The sequence below is a fragment of the Dipodomys merriami genome, unplaced genomic scaffold, assembly GCF_024711535.1.
Source record: "Dipodomys merriami isolate MVZ:Mamm:240054 unplaced genomic scaffold, mDipMer1.0.p SCAF_45, whole genome shotgun sequence".
Classification (NCBI taxonomy): domain Eukaryota; kingdom Metazoa; phylum Chordata; class Mammalia; order Rodentia; family Heteromyidae; genus Dipodomys; species Dipodomys merriami.
This window is the reverse complement of record NW_027206013.1, coordinates 80,735-99,383: the sequence shown is the minus strand read 5'-3', so window position 1 is coordinate 99,383 and position 18,649 is coordinate 80,735.

Genomic DNA, 18,649 nt, shown 5'->3' with positions numbered 1-18,649 from the left:
AGCGGGACACACGGCGGACACAGCAGGACACAGCTTGGGACACAGTGGGAAACAGCCGGGTCACAGCGGGACACAGTGGGGACACAGCGGTGACACAGCGGGAACACAGCGGGACACAGCGTGGAAAAAGCGGGGGACACAGCGGGACACACAGCGCGGGACACAGTGGGATACACAACGGGACACAGCGAGGACACAGCTGGACACAGCGGGATACAGAGCGGGACACAGCGGGGACAAAGCAAGGACACAGCAGGACACAGCGGGACACAGTGGGACACAGCGGGACACAGCGGGGGACACAGCGGGACACAGCGGGAGACACAGCGGGACACAGCGGGAGACACAGCAGGACACAGCGGGGATACAGCGGGACACAGCGGGAGACTCAGCAGGGTCACAGTGAGGACAAAGCAGGGTCACAGCGAGGACACAGCAGGGACACAGTGGGGACACAGCAGGGAACATATCAGGACACAGCGGGACACAGCAGGGGACAAAGAGAGGACACAGCGGCACACAGCGGGGACATAGCGGGGACACAGAGGGACATGGGGGAACAAGAAGGGGACACAGCAGGACACAGCGGGGGACACAGCGGGGGACACAGTGGGACACAGCGGGACACAGCGGGGGACACTGTGGGGGATATAGCGGGACACAGCGGGGGACACAGCGGGGACACAGCGGGAAAGAGCGGGATACAACGGGGACACAACGGGGACACAGCGGGAGACACAGAGAGAACACAGCGAGACACAGCGGGACACAGCAGAACACAGCGGGATACCGCGGGGAAACCGCTGGAGACACAGCAGAACACAGCGGGGGACACAGTGGGGGACACAGCAGGACAAAGCGGGGGACACAGCGGGGGACACAGGGGCGGACACAGAGAGGACACAGCGGGACACTGCGGTACATAGAGGGATACAGCGGGACACAGCGGGGAACACAGCGGGAAACAATTGGTGTCACAGCGGGGGACAGTGGGGACACAGTGGAGACACAGCGGGACACAGCGGGACACAGCGGGAGACACAGCGGGGCACAGCGTGGGACACAGCGGGACACAGCGGGGACCCAGCGGGACACAGCAGGGTCACAGAGGGGACACAGCGGGAGACACAAAGGGAACACAGCGGGAGAAAGCGGGAACACAACGGAGACACAGTGGAGGACACAGAGAGAACACAGCGGGGCACAGCGGGATACAGCGGGGACACAACGGGGACACAGTGGGGGAGACAGCGAGGACAAAGCAGGACACAGCGGGACACAGCGGGACAGAGCAAGATACAGCCGGGACCCAGCGGGACCCTGAGGGGGACACAGAGGGGACACAGCGGGACACAGTGAGGGACACAGCAGGGCACAGCGGAGGACACAGCAGGACCCAGAGGGCGACAGAGCGGGAGACACAGCGGGGACACAGCGGGACACAGCGGGGGACACAGCGGGGAAACATCAGGACACAGCGGGGGACACAGCGGGGACACAGCGGGACACAGCGGGATACAGCGGGGTACACTGCGGGACACAGCGGGGGACACAGCGGGGACACATCGGGACACAGCGGGGACACAGCGAGGACACAGCGGGACACAGCGGGAGACACAGCGGGACACAGCGGGGGACACAGCGAGGACACAGCAGGACACAGCATGACACAGCAGGACACAGCAAGACAAAGCAGGACACAGCGGGGAACACAGCAGGGGACACAGCGGGACACAATGGGGGTCACAGCGGGAGACAGCGGGGACACAGCGGAGACACAGCAGGACACAGCGGGTACTCCGCGGGACACAGCGTGGGACACCGCTGGACACAGCGGGGACCCAGCGGGACACAGCGGGACACAATGGGGGACACAAGGGGGGACACAGCGGGACACAACTGTGGTCACACCGGGACACAACGGGACACAGCGGGACACAGCAGGGGACACAGTTGTGGACACAGTGGGGGACACAGCGAGGACACAGCAGGACACAGCGGGACATAGCGGAGACACAGAGGGACACAGCGGGGACACAGCTGTGGACACAGCGGGACACAGCGGGGGACACATACGGACACAGCGGGGGACATAGCATGGGACACAGCGGGGGACAGAGCGGGGCTCACAGCGGGACATAGCGGTACACAGCGGGACACAGCTGGACAAAGCGGGGACACAGCGGGGGACACAGCAGGACACAGCGGGGACAGAGCGGGACACACCGGGTCACAGCAGAGGAAACAGCGAGTACACAGCAGAGGAAACAGCGAGTACACAGCGGGACACAGCGGGACACAGCGGGACAGAGCGGCGGACACAGTGGGACACTGCGGGACACAGCGGGGGGACAGCGGGGGACACAGCGGGACACAGTGGGGACACAGCGGGACACAACGGGGGACACAAGGGGGAACACAGCGGGACACAACTGTGGTCACACCGGGACACAGCAGGACACAGCGGGACACAGCGGGGGACACAGTGGGGGACACAGCGAGGACACAGCAGGACACAGCGGGACATAGCGGAGACACAGAGGGACACAGCGGGGACACAGCTGTGGACAAAGCGGGACACAGCGGGGGACACATACGGACACAGCGGGGGACATAGCATGGGACACAGCGGGGGACAGAGCGGGGGACACAGCGGGACATAGTGGTACACAGCGGGACACAGCTGGACAAAGCGGGGACACAGCGGGGGACAGAGCGGGACACAGCGGGACACAGCGGGACACACCGGGTCACAGCAGAGGAAACAGCGAGTACACAGCGGGACACAGCGGGACACAGCGTGACAGAGCAGCGGACACAGTGGGACACTGCGGGACACAGCGGGACACAGCGGGAGACACAGCAGGACACAGCGGGGGACAAAGCAAGACAGAGCGAGGACACAGCGGGACACATCGGGGACACAGCAGGGACACAGCGTGTGACAGAGTGGGACACAGCGGGGACACACGGGTACACAGCGTGGACACAGCTGGACACAGGCGGATTCACAACGGGCCACAGCGGGGACAATGTGAGACACATTGGGGGACACAGCGGGACACAGCGGGACACAGCGGGGACACAGCGGGGACACAGCGGGACACACCGGGACACTGCGGGGGACACAGCAAGGACACAGTGGGACACAGCGGAGACACAGTGGGGACACAGCGGGACACAGCGGGGACACAGCAGGACACATCTTGGACACACCGCGGGACACAGCGGGGGACACAGCGGGGAACACATCGGGACACAGCGGGGACACAGCTGGACACAGCGGGATAAAGAGCGGGACACAGCGAGGACACAGCGAGGACACAGCGGGGACACAGTGAGACAGAGTGGGGGACACAGCGGGGGACAGAGCGGGACACTGCGGGGGACACAGCGAGGACACAGGGGGACACAGTGGGACACAGCATTACACATTGGGGGACACAGCTTGACACAGGGGGATACATGGCGGGACACATCGGGGGACACAGCTTGACACAGCGGGATACATGGCGGGACACAGTGGGGACACAGCGAGGACAAAGCGGGACACAGCGGGACACAGCGGGACACAGCGGGAGACACAGCGGGACACAGCAAGACAAAGCAGGACACAGCGGGGAACACAGCAGGGGACACAGCGGGACACAATGGGGGTCACAGCGGGAGACAGCGGGGACACAGCGGAGACACAGCAGGACACAGCGGGTACTCCGCGGGACACAGCGTGGGACACCGCTGGACACAGCGGGGACCCAGCGGGACACAGCGGGGGACACAGAGGGAACACAGCGGGACACAGCATGGGACACAGCGGGGACACAGCGGGGGACTCAGCGGGACACAGAGGGGGACACAGCGGGACACAGCGTGGACACAGGGGGAAACAACGGGATACAGCAGGACACTGCGGGGGACACAGTGAGGACACAGCGGGACACAGCGGGACACATCGGGACACAGCGGGGGACACAGCGGGGACATAGCTTGGATACAGCAGGACACAGCGGGGACACATCGGGACACAGCGGAAGAGACAGCTGGAACCAGCTGGGGAGAGAGCGGGGGACAAAGCGGGGACACAGCAGGACACAGCAGAACACAACAGGACACAGCGGGGAACACATCAGGGGACACAGCGGGACACAGCGGGACACAAGGGGGGTCACAGCGGGAGACAGCGGGGAGACAGCGGAGACACAAGCGGACACAGCAGGACACAGCAGGGGACTCAGTGGGACACAGTGTGGGACACAGATGGACACAGCGGGGACCCAGCGGGACACAGCGGGGGACACAGAGGGAACACAGCGGGACACAGCATGGGACACAGCGGGGACACAGCGGGGCACTCAGCGGGACACAGAGGGGGAAACAGCGGGACACAGCGTGGACACAGTGGGAAACAGCGGGATACAGCGGGACACTGCGGCGGACACAGCAAGGACACAGCGGGACCCAGCGGGACACATCGGGACACAGCGGGGGACACAGCGGGGACACAGCTTGGACACAGCAGGACACAGCGGGGACACATCAGGCACAGCGGAGGAGACAGCTGGAACCAGCTGGGGACAGAGCGGGGGACACAGTGGGGACACAGCGGGACACAGCGGGGGCCACAGCGGGGACACATCGGGACACAGCGGGGGACACTGTGGGGACACAGCTTGGACACAGCAGGACACAGCAGGGACACATCAGGACACAGCGCGGGACACAGCGCTATACAGCGTGGAACACAGCGAGGACACAGCGGGACACAGCGTGGGACACAGTGAAAACACAGTGGGGCACAGCGGAACACAGCGAGGACACAGCGGGACACCGAGGGGAAACAGCGGGGGACACAACGGGGCACAGAGCGAGGATACAGCGGAACACAGCGGGACAAAGCGTGGGACAAAGCGGGGGACAGCCGGGGACACAGCGACGACACAGCGGGATACAGCGAGGACACAGAGGGGACTCAGTGGGGGACACAGCGGGCGACAAAGCTGGACACCACGGGACACAGCGGGACACAGGGGGACACAGCAGTGACACTGCGGGGACGCAGCGGGACAAAGCAGGGGACACAGCGGGACCCAGCGTGTCACAATGAGACATAGCGGGGACACAGTGGGACACAGTGGGACACAGCGGGGACACAGCGGGACACAGCGGTGTACACAGCTGGGGACATAAAGGGACACAGAGTTAGACACAACAGGACACAGCGGAACACAGTGGGGACAAAGCAGGAAACACAGCGGGTGACAGAGCGGGACACAGCGGGGACACAGCGGGGACTCAGCGTGGGACATAGCGGGGCACAAAGCAGGACACCACGGGACACAGCGGAACACAGCGGAACACAGTGGGGACACTGTGGGGACACAGCGGGACACAGCGGGGGACACAGCGGGACACAGCGGGACTCATCGGTGAACACAATGGAACATAGCGGGAGACACAGCGGGGGACATAGCGGGACACAGCTGGGACTCAGCTGGACACAGCGTGGTATACAGTGTGACAGAGCAGGGACACAGCGGGGAAACAGCGGGACACAGTGGGACACAGCGGGGGACACAGCGGGACAGAGCCGGGGACACAGCGGAAGACATAGCGTGACACAGTGGGGACACTGCGCGGACACTGCGGGACACAGCGGGGGACACAGCGGGACACAGCGGGACACAGCGGGACTCATCGGTGAACACGATGGAACACAGCGGGAGACACAGCGGGGGACATAGCGGGACACAGCTGGGACTCAGCTGGACACAGCGTGGTATACAGTGTGACAGAGCGGGGACACAGCGGGGAAACAGCGGGACACAGTGGGACACAGCGGGGGACACAGCGGGACAGAGCCGGGAACACAGCAGGAGACATAGCCTGACACAGTGGGGACACTGCGGGGACACTGCGGGACACAGCGGGGGACACAGCGGGACACAGCGGGACACAGCGGGGAACACAGTGTGACACAGCGGGGACACAGAGGGGACACAGCAGGACACTGCGTGACAAATCGGGGACACAGCGGGACACAGCGGGACACAGCGGGGGACAAAGCGCTACACAGCGGGGGACACAGCAAGGACACAGCGGAACATAGTGGGGGACACAGCGAGGTACACAGCGGGACACAGCGGGGACACAGCGGGACACAGCTGGGGACAGCGCTGGGGACACAGCGAGACACATAGTGGGACACAGCGGAACACATCGTGGACACAGCGGGACATAGAGGGACACAGCGGGGGACACAGCGAGGACACAGCGCGACAGTGAGGGACACAGCGGGACAAAGCGGAGGAAACAGCAGGACACAGCAGGACACAGCGGGACACAGCGGGACACAGCGGTGACACAGTGCTACACAGCGGTGTACACAGTTGGGGACACAGCGGGAAACATCGGGACACAGCGGGACCCAGCGGGGACAAAGCAGGAGACACAGCGGGGGACAGAGTGGTACACAGCGGGGGTCACAGGGAGGACACAGAGGGACACAGCGGGGACACAGCGGGGACTTAGCGTGGGACATAGCGGGGGACAAAGCAGGACACCACGGGACACAGCGGAACATAGCGGAACACAGTGAGGACACTGCGAGGACAAAGCGGGACACAGCGGGGGACACAGTGGGACACAGCGGGGACTCAGCTGGACACAGCGGGGTATACAGCGTGAAAGAGTGGGGACACAGTGGGGAAACAGCGGGACATTGCATGACACATCGGGGACACAGCGGGACACAGCGGGACACAGCGGGGGACACATCGGGTGACACAGCGGGACACAGTGGGGACACAGCGGTGAAACCGCGGGGACACAGCGGGACACAGCGGGGATACAGAGGGGGACACAGAGGGGAAACAGTGGGGGACACATCGGGTGACACAGCGGGACACAGTGGGGACACAGCGGTGAAACCGCGGGGACACAGCGGGACACAGCGGGGACACAGCGGGGGACACAGAGGGGAAACAGCGGGACACAGTGGGGGACACAGCGGGACACAGCGTGGGACACAGCGTGATTAGCTGGGGACAGTGTGGGGGACATAGAGGGACACAGTGGGGGACACAGGGAAGACACAGCGGGACACAGCGAGAGACACAGCGGGTACACAGCGGGGAACACAGCGGGACACAGCGGGACAGAGTGGGGACACATCGGGACACAGCGGGACACAGCGGGGAGACAGGGGACACAGCGGGACACAGCGGGACACAGCGGGGACACAGCGGGACATAGCGGCACACAGGGGGAAACACCGTGGGACACAGCGGGACTCAGCGGGGGACACAGCGAGACACAGCGGGGGACACAGTAGGGACACATCGGGACACAGCGGGACACATAGTGGTACACAGCTTGACACAGCAGGATACACGGAGGGACACAGCGGGGACGCAGCGAGGAAACAGCGGGACACCGCGGGACACATCGGGACACAGCGGGACACAGCGGGGAGACAGGGGAAACAGCCGGACACAGCGGGGACACAGCGGGACATAGCCGGACACTGCGGGGACACATTTGGACACAGTGGGGGACACAACAGGACACAACGGGGACAAATCGGTAAGCGGTGGTTGACACAGCGGGACACAGCGGCACACATCGGGACACAGCGTGGGACACAGCAGGACACATCGGGGGACACAGCAGGACACAGCGGGGGACACAGCAGGGACAAATCGGGACACAGCGGGACACATAGGGGGACACAAATTGACACAGCGGGATACACGGCGGGACACAGCGGGGACACAGCGAGGACACAGCGGGACACAGCGGGACACAGCGGGACACAGCGGGACACAGCGGGGACACAGGGGACACAGCGGGACACAGCGGGACACAGCGGGGGACACAGTGGGTGACACAGTGGAACACAGCGTGGACAAATCGGTACACAGCGGGACACAGCGGCACACAGCGGGACACAGCGTGGGACACAGCAGGACACAACGGGGGACACAGCAAGACACAGCGGGCGACACAGCAGGGACAAATTGTTACAAAGCGGGACACATCGGGGGACACAGCTGACACAGCGGGATACACGGCGGGACACAGCAGGAACACAGCGAGGACACAGCGGGACACAGCGGGACACATCGGGACATAGCGGGACACAGCAGGGACACAGGGGATACAGCGGGACACAGCGGGACACAGTGGGGTACACAGCGGGTGACACAGCGGGACACAGTGGGGACACAGCGGTGAAACCGCGGGGACACAGCGGGACACAGCGGGGACACAGCGGGGGACACAGCGGGGAAACAGCGGACACAGTTGGGGACACAGCGGGACAATTAGGGACACAGCGTGGGACACAGCGTGACACAGCTGGGGACAGTGCGGGGGACATAGAGGGACACAGCGGGGGACATACGGAGGACACAGCGGGACACAGCGTGATACAGCGGGGACACAACGGGGACACAGCAGGGGACACAGAGAGAACACAGTGAGACACAGTGGGGTACAGCAGGGACACAATGGGGACACAGCGGGGGACACAGCGGGGACACAGCGGGACACAGCAGGGACACAGCCGTGACACAGCGGGACACAGCGGGGACACAGGGGGACACGGCGGGACACATCGGGGGACACAGCAGGGACACATCAGGACACAGCCGGACACATCGGGGGACACAAATTGACACAGCGGGATACACCGCAGGACACAGCGGGGACAGGGCGAGGACACAGCGGGACACAGCGGGACACAGCGGGACACTGCGGGGACACAGCAAGGACACAGCGGGACAAAGCGGGACACAGTGGGACACAGCAGGGACACAGCGTGGAAACAGCGGGACACAGCGGGACACAGCAGGGGACACAGCAGGACACAGCGGAGATACATTGGTACACATCGGGTGACACAGCGGGACACAGCGGGGACACAGGGGGAAAAAGCAGGACACAGCGGGACCCAGTGGGGGACACAGCGGAACACAGCGGGACACAGTGGGACACAGCGGGGACACAGCGGGGACACAGCGGGACATAGTGGGACACTGACAGGGACACAGCGAGGACACAGCGGGACATAGTGGGACACAGTGGGACACAGCGGGGACACAGCGGGGATCACAGCGGGGAAACAGCAGGACAAAGCGGGACACAGCGGGACAGACCGGGACACAGCAGGGACACCTGGGGACACAGCGGGACACAACGTGGGAAACAGCGGGGGACACAGTGTGACACAGCGGGGGACACTGCGGGGGACACAGGGGGGGACAGCGGGCACATAGCGGGGACACAGCGGGACACAGCAAGACACAGCAGGGGACTCAGTTGGACACAGCGTGGGACACAGCGGTCACCCAGCGGGACACAGCGGGGGACACAGAGGGGACACAGCAGGACACAGCATGGGACACAGCGGGACAAAGCGGAGCACACAGCGGGATCAAGCGGGGTACACAGCGGGACACAGCGGGGGACACAGCGAGACACACCGGGACTCAGTGGGAAACAGCGGGGTCACAGCGGGGACACAGCGGGACACAGCGAGGGACACAGCGGGACACATCGGGGTACACAGCTTGACACAGCGGGATACACAGCGGGACACAGCGGGGACACAGCGAGGACACATCGGGACACAGCGGGAAACATCGGGACACATCGGGATACAGCGGGGACACAGGGGACACAGCGGGACACAGCGGGAAACAGCGGGACACAGCGGGGGACACAGCGTGGACACAGCGGGGACACAGCGGGACACAGCGGGACACTGCGGGGACACAGCGAGGACACAGCGGGACAAAGCGGGACACAGTGGGACACAGCAGGGACACAGCGGGGGACACAGCGGGGAAACAGCGGGACACAGCGGGACACAGCAGGGGACACAGAAGGACACAGCGGAGATACATTGGTACACATTGGGGGACACAGCGGGACACAGCGGCACACAGCGGGACACAGCGTGGGACACAGCAGGACACAGCGGGGGACACAGCGAGACACAGCGGGGGACACAGCGGGGACACATCGGGACACAGCGGGGGACACAGCGGGAATACAGCTGGGATACAGCAGGACACAGAGGGGACACAGCGGGACACAGCGGGGGACACAGCGGGACACAGCGGGACACAGCGGGACACAGCGGGTGACACAGCGGGGACTGGGGACATAGCGGGACACAGTGTGGGAAACAGGGAGGACCCAGCGGGACCAGCGGGACACAGTGGGACACAGCGAGGACACAGCGGGCGACACAGCGGGGAAACAGCGGGACACAGCGGTCTCCCCCGCTTTGTCCCCGCTGTGTCCCGCTGTGTCCCCTGCTGTGTCCCCCGCTGTGTCCCGCTGTGTCCCCGCTGTGTCCCACTGTGTCCTCGCTGTGTCCGGCTGTGTCCCCACTGTGTCCCGCTGTGTCCCTGCTGTGTCCCGCTGTGTCGCCCGCTGTGATCCCGCTGTGTCCACACTGTGTCCCTGTGTGTCCCGCTTTGTGCCGCTCTGTCCCCGCTGTGTCCCGCTCTGTCCCCCGCTTTGTATAGCTGTGTCCCCCGCTGGGTCCCGCTGTTTCCTCGATGTCCCCCGCTGTGTCCATGCTGTGTCCCGCTGTGTCCTGCTGTTTCCCCCTCGGTGTCCCGCTGTGTCCCTTGGTGTCGCTTGGTGTCCCCCTTTGTCCCCTGCTGTGTCCCCCGCTGTGTCCCCGCTGTATCCCTCTATGTCCCCCGCTGTGTCCCCGGTTTTTCCCGCTGTGTCCCTGCTGTGTCACACTGGGTCCCGCTGTGTCCCGCTGTGTCCCGCTGTGTCCCCCGCTTTGTCCCCCGCTGTGTCCCCGCTCTGTCCCCCATTGTGTCCCTCTGTGTCCCTGTGTGTCCCTCTGTGTCCGACGCCGTGTCCCGCTGTGTCCCCTGCTGTGTCCCCCGCTCTGACCCGCTGTGTCCCCACTGTGTCGATGCTGTGTCCCGCTGTGTCCCTCTGTGTCCCGCTGTGTCCCCCGCTGTGTCCCGCTGTGTCCCGCTGTGTGTTCCCTGTGTCCCAGCTGTTTCTCGCTGTGTCCCGATGTGTCCCCCGCTGTGTCGCCCGCTGTGTCCCGCTGTGTCCCCGCTGTGTCCCACTGTGTCCCCGCCGTGTCCCACTGTGTCCTCGCTGTGTCCCGCTGTGTCCCCGCACTGTCCCCGCTGTGTCTCGCTGTGTCCGGCTATGTCCCCACTGTGTCCCGCTGTGTCCCTGCTGTGTCCCGCTGTGTCCCGCTGTGTCACCTGCTGTGATCCCACTGTGTCCACACTGTGTCCCGCTGTGTCCCGCTGTGTCCCGCTGTGCCCTATCTGTGTACCCGCTGTGTCCCCGCTCTGTCCCCCGTTGTGTCCCTCTCTGTCCCTGTGTGTCCCTCGGTGTCCGCCGCCGTGTCCTGCTGTGTCCCCTGCTGTGTCCCCCGCTGTGACCTGCTGTGTCCCCACGGTGCCGATGCTGTGTCCCGCTGTGTCCCACTGTGTCCCCGCTGTGTCCCACTGTGTCCTCGCTGTGTCCCGCTGTGTCCCCACAGTGTCCCCTCTGTTTCTCGCTGTGTCCGGCTGTGTCCCCACTGTGTCCCGCTGTGTCGCCCGCTGTGATCCCGCTGTGTCCACACGGTGTCCCTGTGTGTCCCGCTTTGTCCCGCTCTGTCCCCTCTGTGTCCCGCTCTGTCCCCCGCTTTGTATCGCTGTGTCCCCCGCTGTGTCCCGCTGTTTCCCCAATGTCCCCCGCTGTGTCCACGCTGTGTCCCGCTGTGTCCCACACTGTGTCCCACTGTGTCCCTGCTGTCCCCCGCTGTGTCCCTCTGTGTCCACCCTGTGTCCCGCTGTGACCCGCTTTGTCCCGCTCTTTCCCCGCTGTGTCCCCCACTGTGTCTCGCTGTGTCCCCCGCTGTGTCCCCCGCTATGTCCCGCTGTGTCTCCCGCTGTGTCCCCCTGTGTCCCCGCTGTGGCCCGCTGCGTCCCGCTATGTCCCCCACTGTGTCCCCCGCTGAGTCCCGCTGTGTCCCCGCTGTGTCACGCTGTGTCCCCGCTCTGTCCCCGCTGTTTCCCAGCTGTGTGCCGCTGTGTCCCCTAGTGTCCCCGCTGTTTCCAGCTGTGACCCCTCTATGTACTTGCTGTGTCCCCGGTGTCCCCCGCTGTGTCCTGTTGTGTCCACCCTGTCCCCCGTTGTGTCCACGCTGTCCTCCGCTGTGTCCCGCACTGTATCCCACTGTGTCCCGCTGGTTCACGCTGTGTCCCGCTGTGCCCTATCTGTGTACCCGCTGTGTCCCGCTGTGTCCCTGCTGTGTCCCAGCTGTGTCCTCGCGGTGTCCCCAGCTTTGTGCTGCTGTGTCCCCCGCTGTGTCCCCCGCTGTGTCCCCTGCTGTGATCCCGCTGTGTCCCCGCTGTGTCCTCGCTGTGTCCCCCGCTGTGTCCCGCTGTGTCTCACGCTGTGTCCCCCTGTGTCCCCGCTGTGTCCCGCTGCGTCCCCCGCTGTGTCCCCTGCTGAGTTCCGCTGTGTCCCCGCTGTGTCACGCTGTGTCCCCACTCTGTCCCCGCTGTGTCCCGCTGTGACCCGCTGTGTCCCCGCTGTGTCCTGCAGTGTCCACGCTGTGTCCCGCTGTGTCCCCGCTGTGTCCCGCTTTGTACCCTCTGTGTCCCGTTGTGTCCCCCACGGTCTCCCTGCTGTGTCCCGCTGTGTCCCCGCGCTGTCCCCTGCTGTGTCCCCGCTGTGTCCCAAGCTGTGTCCCAGTGTGTCCATGCTGTGTCCCACGATATGTACCTGCTTAGTCCCTGCTGTGTCCCGCTGTGTCCCCTGCTGTGTCCCGCTGTTTCCCCGATATCCTCCGCTGTGTCCCCGCTGTGTCCCGCTGTGTCCCCGCAGTCCCCCGCTATGTCCACCTGTGTCCCCCACTGTGTCCCCCTGTTTCCCCAATGTCCCCTGCTGTGTCCCAGCGGTGTCCCGCTGTGAAGCTGCTGATTCCCTGCTGTGTAACGCTGTGTCCCCCGCTGTGTCCCACGCTGTGTCCCATGCTGTGTCCCACTTTGTCCCCGCTGTCCCCCACTGTGTCCTCCCTGTGTCCCCCGCTGTGTCCCGCTCTATCCCCCGCTGTGATTCCTGCTTTGTCCCCGCTGTGTCCCTCTGTGTCCCACTGGGTCCCGCTGGGTCCCCCACTGTGTTCCCCGTTGTGTCCCGCTGTGTCCCCCTCTGTATACCGCTGTGTCCCGCTGCGTCCCGCTGTGTCCCCTGCTATGTCCCCCGATGTGTCCCCTGCTGTGTCCCGCTGGGTCCCCGCTGTGTGGCCCGCTGTGTCCCACTCTGTGTCTCACTGTGTCCCCCGCTTTATCGCCCTGTGTCCCCACTGTGTCCTGCTGTGTCCCCCGCTGTGTGCTGCTGTATCCCCCGATGTGTCCCGCTGTGTCCCACTGTGACCCCCCCCTGTGTCCATTCTGTGTCCCGCTGTGTCCCGCTGTGTCCTGCTGTTTCCCCCTCTGTGTCCCGCTGTGTCCCTTGGTGTCCCTTGGTGTCCCGCTTTGTCCCCTGCTGTGTCCCCCGCTGTGTCCCCGCTGTGTCCCTGATGTGTCCCGCTGTGTCCCCGGTTTGTCCCGCTGTGTCCCCGTCTGTGTCCCTGCTGTTTCCCCGCTGATTCCCCCTCTGTATACCGCTGTGTCCCCCGCTGTGTCCCCCACTATGTTCCCCACTGTGTCGCCCACTATGTCCCCGTTGTGTCCCGCTGTGTCCCCGCTGTATCCCCCTGTGTCCCCGCTGTGTCCACTCTGTGTCCTGCTGTGTCCCCGCTGTGTCCCGCTGTGTCCTCCGCTGTGTCCCTGCTGTGTCCTGCTCTGTATCCCGCTGTGTCCAGCTGTGTCCCCGGTGTGTCCCGATGTGTTTCCCGCTGTATCCCCCACTGTGTCCCCCGCTGTGTCCCCCGCTGTGTCCCCGTTGTGTCCCGTTTTGTCCCCGCTGTGTCCCCGCTGTGTCCTCGCTGTGTCACGCGCAGTGTCCCACTGTGTCCCCTCTGTGTCCACCTCTGTGTCCCGCTGTGTCCTCGCTGTGTCCCTGCTGTGTCCCGCTCTGTATCCCGCTGTGTCCCCGCTGTGTCCTCGCTGTGTCCCGCGCAGTGTCCCGCTGTGTCCCCTCTGTGTCCACCACTGTGTCCCACTGTGTGCCCGTTGTGTCCTGCTGTATCCTCACTGTGTCCTTCGCTGTGTCCTGCTGTGTCTCCCGCTGTGTCCCGCTGTGTCCCGCTTTGTCCCCGCTGTGTCCCTGCTGTGTCCTCGCTGAGTCTCCGGCTGTGTACCGCTGTGTCCCCAGCTGTGTCCCCCGCTGTGTCACGCTGTGTCCTTGCTGTGTCCCCTCTGTGTCCCACTGTGTATGCCGCTGTGTCCAGGTGTGTCCCCTCTGTGTCCCGCTGTGTTCCCCGCTTTGTCCCCAGCTGTTTCCCCTGCTGTGTGCCCCGCTGTGTCCACACTGTGTCCCGCTGTGTCCCCGCTGTATCCTGCTGTGTCCCCGCTGTGTCCCCACTGTGTCCTGCTGTCTCCCCTCTGTGTCCCGCTGTGTCCTCCACTGTGTCCCGCCGTGTCCCCCGCTGTGTCCCCGCTGTGTCCCGCTGTGTCCCGCTTTGTCCCGCTGTGTACCGCTGTGTCCTCACTGTCTCCCCGATGTGTCACGCTGTGTATCCCGCTGATCAAATGTGTCCCGCTGTGTTCCCTACTGATTCCCCTGCTGTGTCCCTCGCTGTGTCCCACTGTGTCCAGCTGTGTCCCCGCTGTGTCCCGACGTGTCCCCGCTGTTTCCCACTGTGTCCCCGCTGTATCCCGCTCTGTCCCCGCTCTGTCCCCACTGTGTACTGCTGTGTCCCCGCTGTGTCACGGTGTGTCATCCGCTGAGTCCCCCCGCTGTATCCCATTGTGTCCTGCTGTGTCCGCTGCTGTGTCCTCGCTGTGTTCCCGCTTTGTTCCGCTGTGTCCTGCTGTGTCCCGTTGTGTCCGGCTGTGTCCTCGCTGTGTCCCCGCTGTGTCCCGCTGTGTATCCCGCTGTGTCCCGCTGTGTCTCCACTGTGTCCCGCTGTGTCCTCCGCTATGTCCCACTGTGTGCCCCGCTGTGTCCCGCTGTGTCCCGCTGTTTCCAGCTGTGTCCGCTACTGTGTCGCGCTGTATTCCATGCTGTGTACCGCTGTGTCCCCGCTTTGTCCCGCTGTATCCAGCCGTGTCCCTGCTGTGTCCCCGCTGTGTTCCCCATGTGTCCCGTTGCGTCCCCTGCTGTGTCCCGGCTCTGTCACCGATGTGTCCCGATGTGTCCCGTTGTGTCCTGGCTGTCCCCCGCTGTGTCCCGCTTTGTCCCTGCTGTGTCTCCGCTGTGTCCCGCTGTGGCCCCGCTGTGGCCCCGCTGTGTACCGCTCTGTCCCGTTGTTTACAGTGGTGTCCCGCTTTGTCCCCCGCTGTGTCCCCCTCTGAGTTCCCACTGTGTCCCCGCTGTGTCCCGCCTTGTCCTCACTGTGTCCCACACTGTGTCCCACTTTGTCCCCGCTGTCCCCCACTGTGTCCTCCCTGTGTCCCCCGCTGTGTCCCACTCTATTCCCCGCTGTGATTCCTGCTTTGTCCCCGCTGTGTCCCCCAGTGTCCCGCTGTGTCCCGCTGTGTCCCCCAGTGTCCCGTTGTGTCCCCGCTGTGTCCTGATGTGTCCCGCTGTGTCCACGCTGTGTCCCGCTGTGTCCCCGCTGTGTCCCCCTGTGTCCCCGCTCTGTCCCCGCCCTGTCTCCCACTGTGTCCCCCGCTGAGTCCCCGCTGTGTCCCCCTGTGTCCCCGCTCTGTCCCCGCTGTGTCCCCCACTGTGTCCCCCGCTGAGTCCCTGCTGTGTCCCGCTGTGTCCCCCACTGTGTCCCATGTGTCCCCGCTGTGTCCTGCTGTGTCCCGCTTTGTCCCCGCTGTGTCCAGCTGTGTCCCCGCTGTGTCCCCCTGTGTCCCCGCTCTGTCCCCGCTGTGTCCCCCACTGTGTCCCCCGTTGAGTCCCCGCTGTGTCCTCGCTGTGTCCCGCTGTGTCCTCCCTGTGTACCCCGCTGTGTCCCGCTCTATCCCCCGCTGTGATTCCCGCTTTGTCCTTGCTGTGTCCCGCTGTGTCCCGCTGTGTCCCGCTGTGTCCCCCTCAGTGTCCCGTTGTGTCCCTCTGTGTCCTCCCAGTATCCCCCACTGTGTACCGCTGTTTCCCCTGCTGTGTCCCCTGCTTGTCCTTCTGTGTTCCGCTATGTCCCGCTGTGTGCCCCGCTGTGTCCCGCTGTGTCCCCGCTCTGTCCCGCTGTGTCCCGCTGTGTTCCCCTCTGTGTACCTGCTGTGTCTCTCGCTGTGTCCCGCTGTGTCACCGCTGTGTCCCGCTGTGTCCCGCTGTGTCCCCCTCTGTGTCCCGCTCTGTCCCCGCTGTGTCCTGCTGTGTCCCCGCTGTCCCCCGGTGTGTCCCTGCTGTTCCCCGCTATGTACCCCACTGTGTCCCGCTTTGTCCTGCTGTGTCTCCGCTGTGTCCCCGCTGTGTCCCGCTGTGTCCCTGCTGTGTCCCGCTCTGTCCCGTGCTGTGTCCCGTTGTGTCCCCGCTGTGTCCCCGCTGTGTCTCCGCTTTGTCGCGCTGTTTCCTGCTGTGTCCCCGCTGTGTCCTGTTGTATCCCTGCTGTGTCCCTGCTGTGTCCCCACTGTCCCCCGCTATGTCCAACTGTGTCCCCCACTGTGTCCCCCTGTTTTCCCAATGTCCCCCGCTGTGTCCCAGCGGTATCCCGCTATGTCCCGCTGTGTGCCCCGCTGTGTCCCGCTGTGTCCCCGCTCTGTCCCGCTGTGTCCCGCTGTGTTCCCCTCTGTGTACCTGCTGTGTCTCTCGCTGTGTCCCGCTGTGTCACCGCTGTGTCCCGCTGTGTCCCCACTGTGTCCTGCTGTGTCCTCCACTGTGTTCCGCTTTGTCCCCCGCTCTGTCCCCGCTGTGTCCCGCTGTGTCCCCGCTTTATCCCCGCTGTGTCCCCCGCTGTGTCCCTCTCTGTCCCCGCTGTGTCCTGCTGTGTCCCCGCTGTCCCCCGGTGTGTCCCTGCTGTTCCCCACTATGTACCCCACTGTGTCCCGCTGTGTCCCGCTGTGTATCCCACTGTGTCCAGCTGTGTCCCTGATGTGTTCCCGCTCTGTCCCCCCTGTGTCCCGCTTTGTCCCCTGTTGTGTCCCCGCTGTATCCCCGATGTATTCCACTGTTTTCCCCGCTGTGTGCCCCGCTGTGTCCCAGCTGTGTCCCTCTTTGTCACCGCTGTGTCCCGCTGTGTCCCGCTATGTACTCGCTGTGTCCCCCGCTGTGTCCCGCTGTGTATCCCTCTGTGCCCAGCTGTGTTCCTGCTGTGTTGCTACTGTGTCCCCCCTGTGTCCCTTGTGTCCCCCGCTGTGTACACCTCTACCCCGATGTGTCCCCGCTGTGTCCCGCTGTGTCCCCGATGTATAACCTCTGTGTCCCCGCTGTTTCCCATTGTGTCCCCCGCTGTGTCCCCGATGTGTCCCCCGCTGTATCCCGCTGTGTCCATTGCTGTGTCCCTGCTGTGTCCCAGCAGTGTCCCCATTGTATCCCGCTGTGTCCTGCTGTTTCACGTGGTGTCCCGCTTTGTCCCCCGGTGTGTTCCCCGCTGTGTCCCCGCTGTGTTCCGCTGTGTCCCGCTGTATCCCGCTGTGTCCCCCGTTGTGTCCCGCTGTGTCCCTGCTGTGTCACGCTGTGTCCCGTTGTGTCCCGCGCTCTGTCCCCACTGTGTCCTGCTGTGTCCCTGCTCTGTCCCCGCTGTGTCTCCGCTGTGTCCCCGCTGTTTCCCTTTGTGTCCCGCTTTGTCCCCCGCTCTGTCCACGCTGTGTCCTGCTCTGTCCCCGCTGTTTCCCCGCTGTGTCCCGCTGTGTTCCACGCTGTGTCCAGCTGTGTCCCCCGCTGGGTCCCCCCTGTGTCCCGCTGTGTCCCCGCTGTATCCCGCTGTGTCCCCGCTGTGTCCCCACTGTGTCCTGCTGTGTCCTCCACTGTGTTCCGCTGTGTCCCCCGCTGTGTCCTGCTGTGTCCCCCGCTGTGTCCCGCTGTGTCCCTGCTGTCCCCCGCTGTGACCTGTGTACCCGCTGTCCCCAGGAGTGTCCCAGCTGTGTCCTCGCTGTGTCTCGCTGTGTCCCGCAGTGTCCCGCTGTGTCCTCGCTGTGTCTCGGTGTGTCCTCGCTGTGTCCCCGCTGTGTCCCGCTGTGTATCCCGCTGTGTCCATCTGTGTCCCGGCTGTGTCCCCGCTGTGTCCCTCTGTGGTCCAGCTGTGTCCCCCGCTGTGTCCTGCTGTGTCCACTGCAGTGTCCGGCTGTGTCCCCCCTGTGTCCCGCTGTGTCCCGCTGTGTCCCACTGTATCCCCGCGTATCCCCGCTGTGTCCCGCTGTGTCCGCCGCTATGTCCTGGTGTGTCCTCCGGTCTCTCCCGCTGTGTCCCGCTGTGTCTCTCTGTGTCCTGCTGTGTAATCGCTGTGTCCCCGCTGTGTCCAGCTGTATATCCCGCTGTGTCCCATTGTGTCCCCGCTGTCCCCCGCTGTGTCCCCGCTGTGTCCGCTTTGTCCCCACTGTTTCACCGATGTGTCCCGCTGTGTTCCCCGCTATGTCGCGCTGTGTCCCCCGCTGTGTCCCGCTGTTTCCCACGCTGT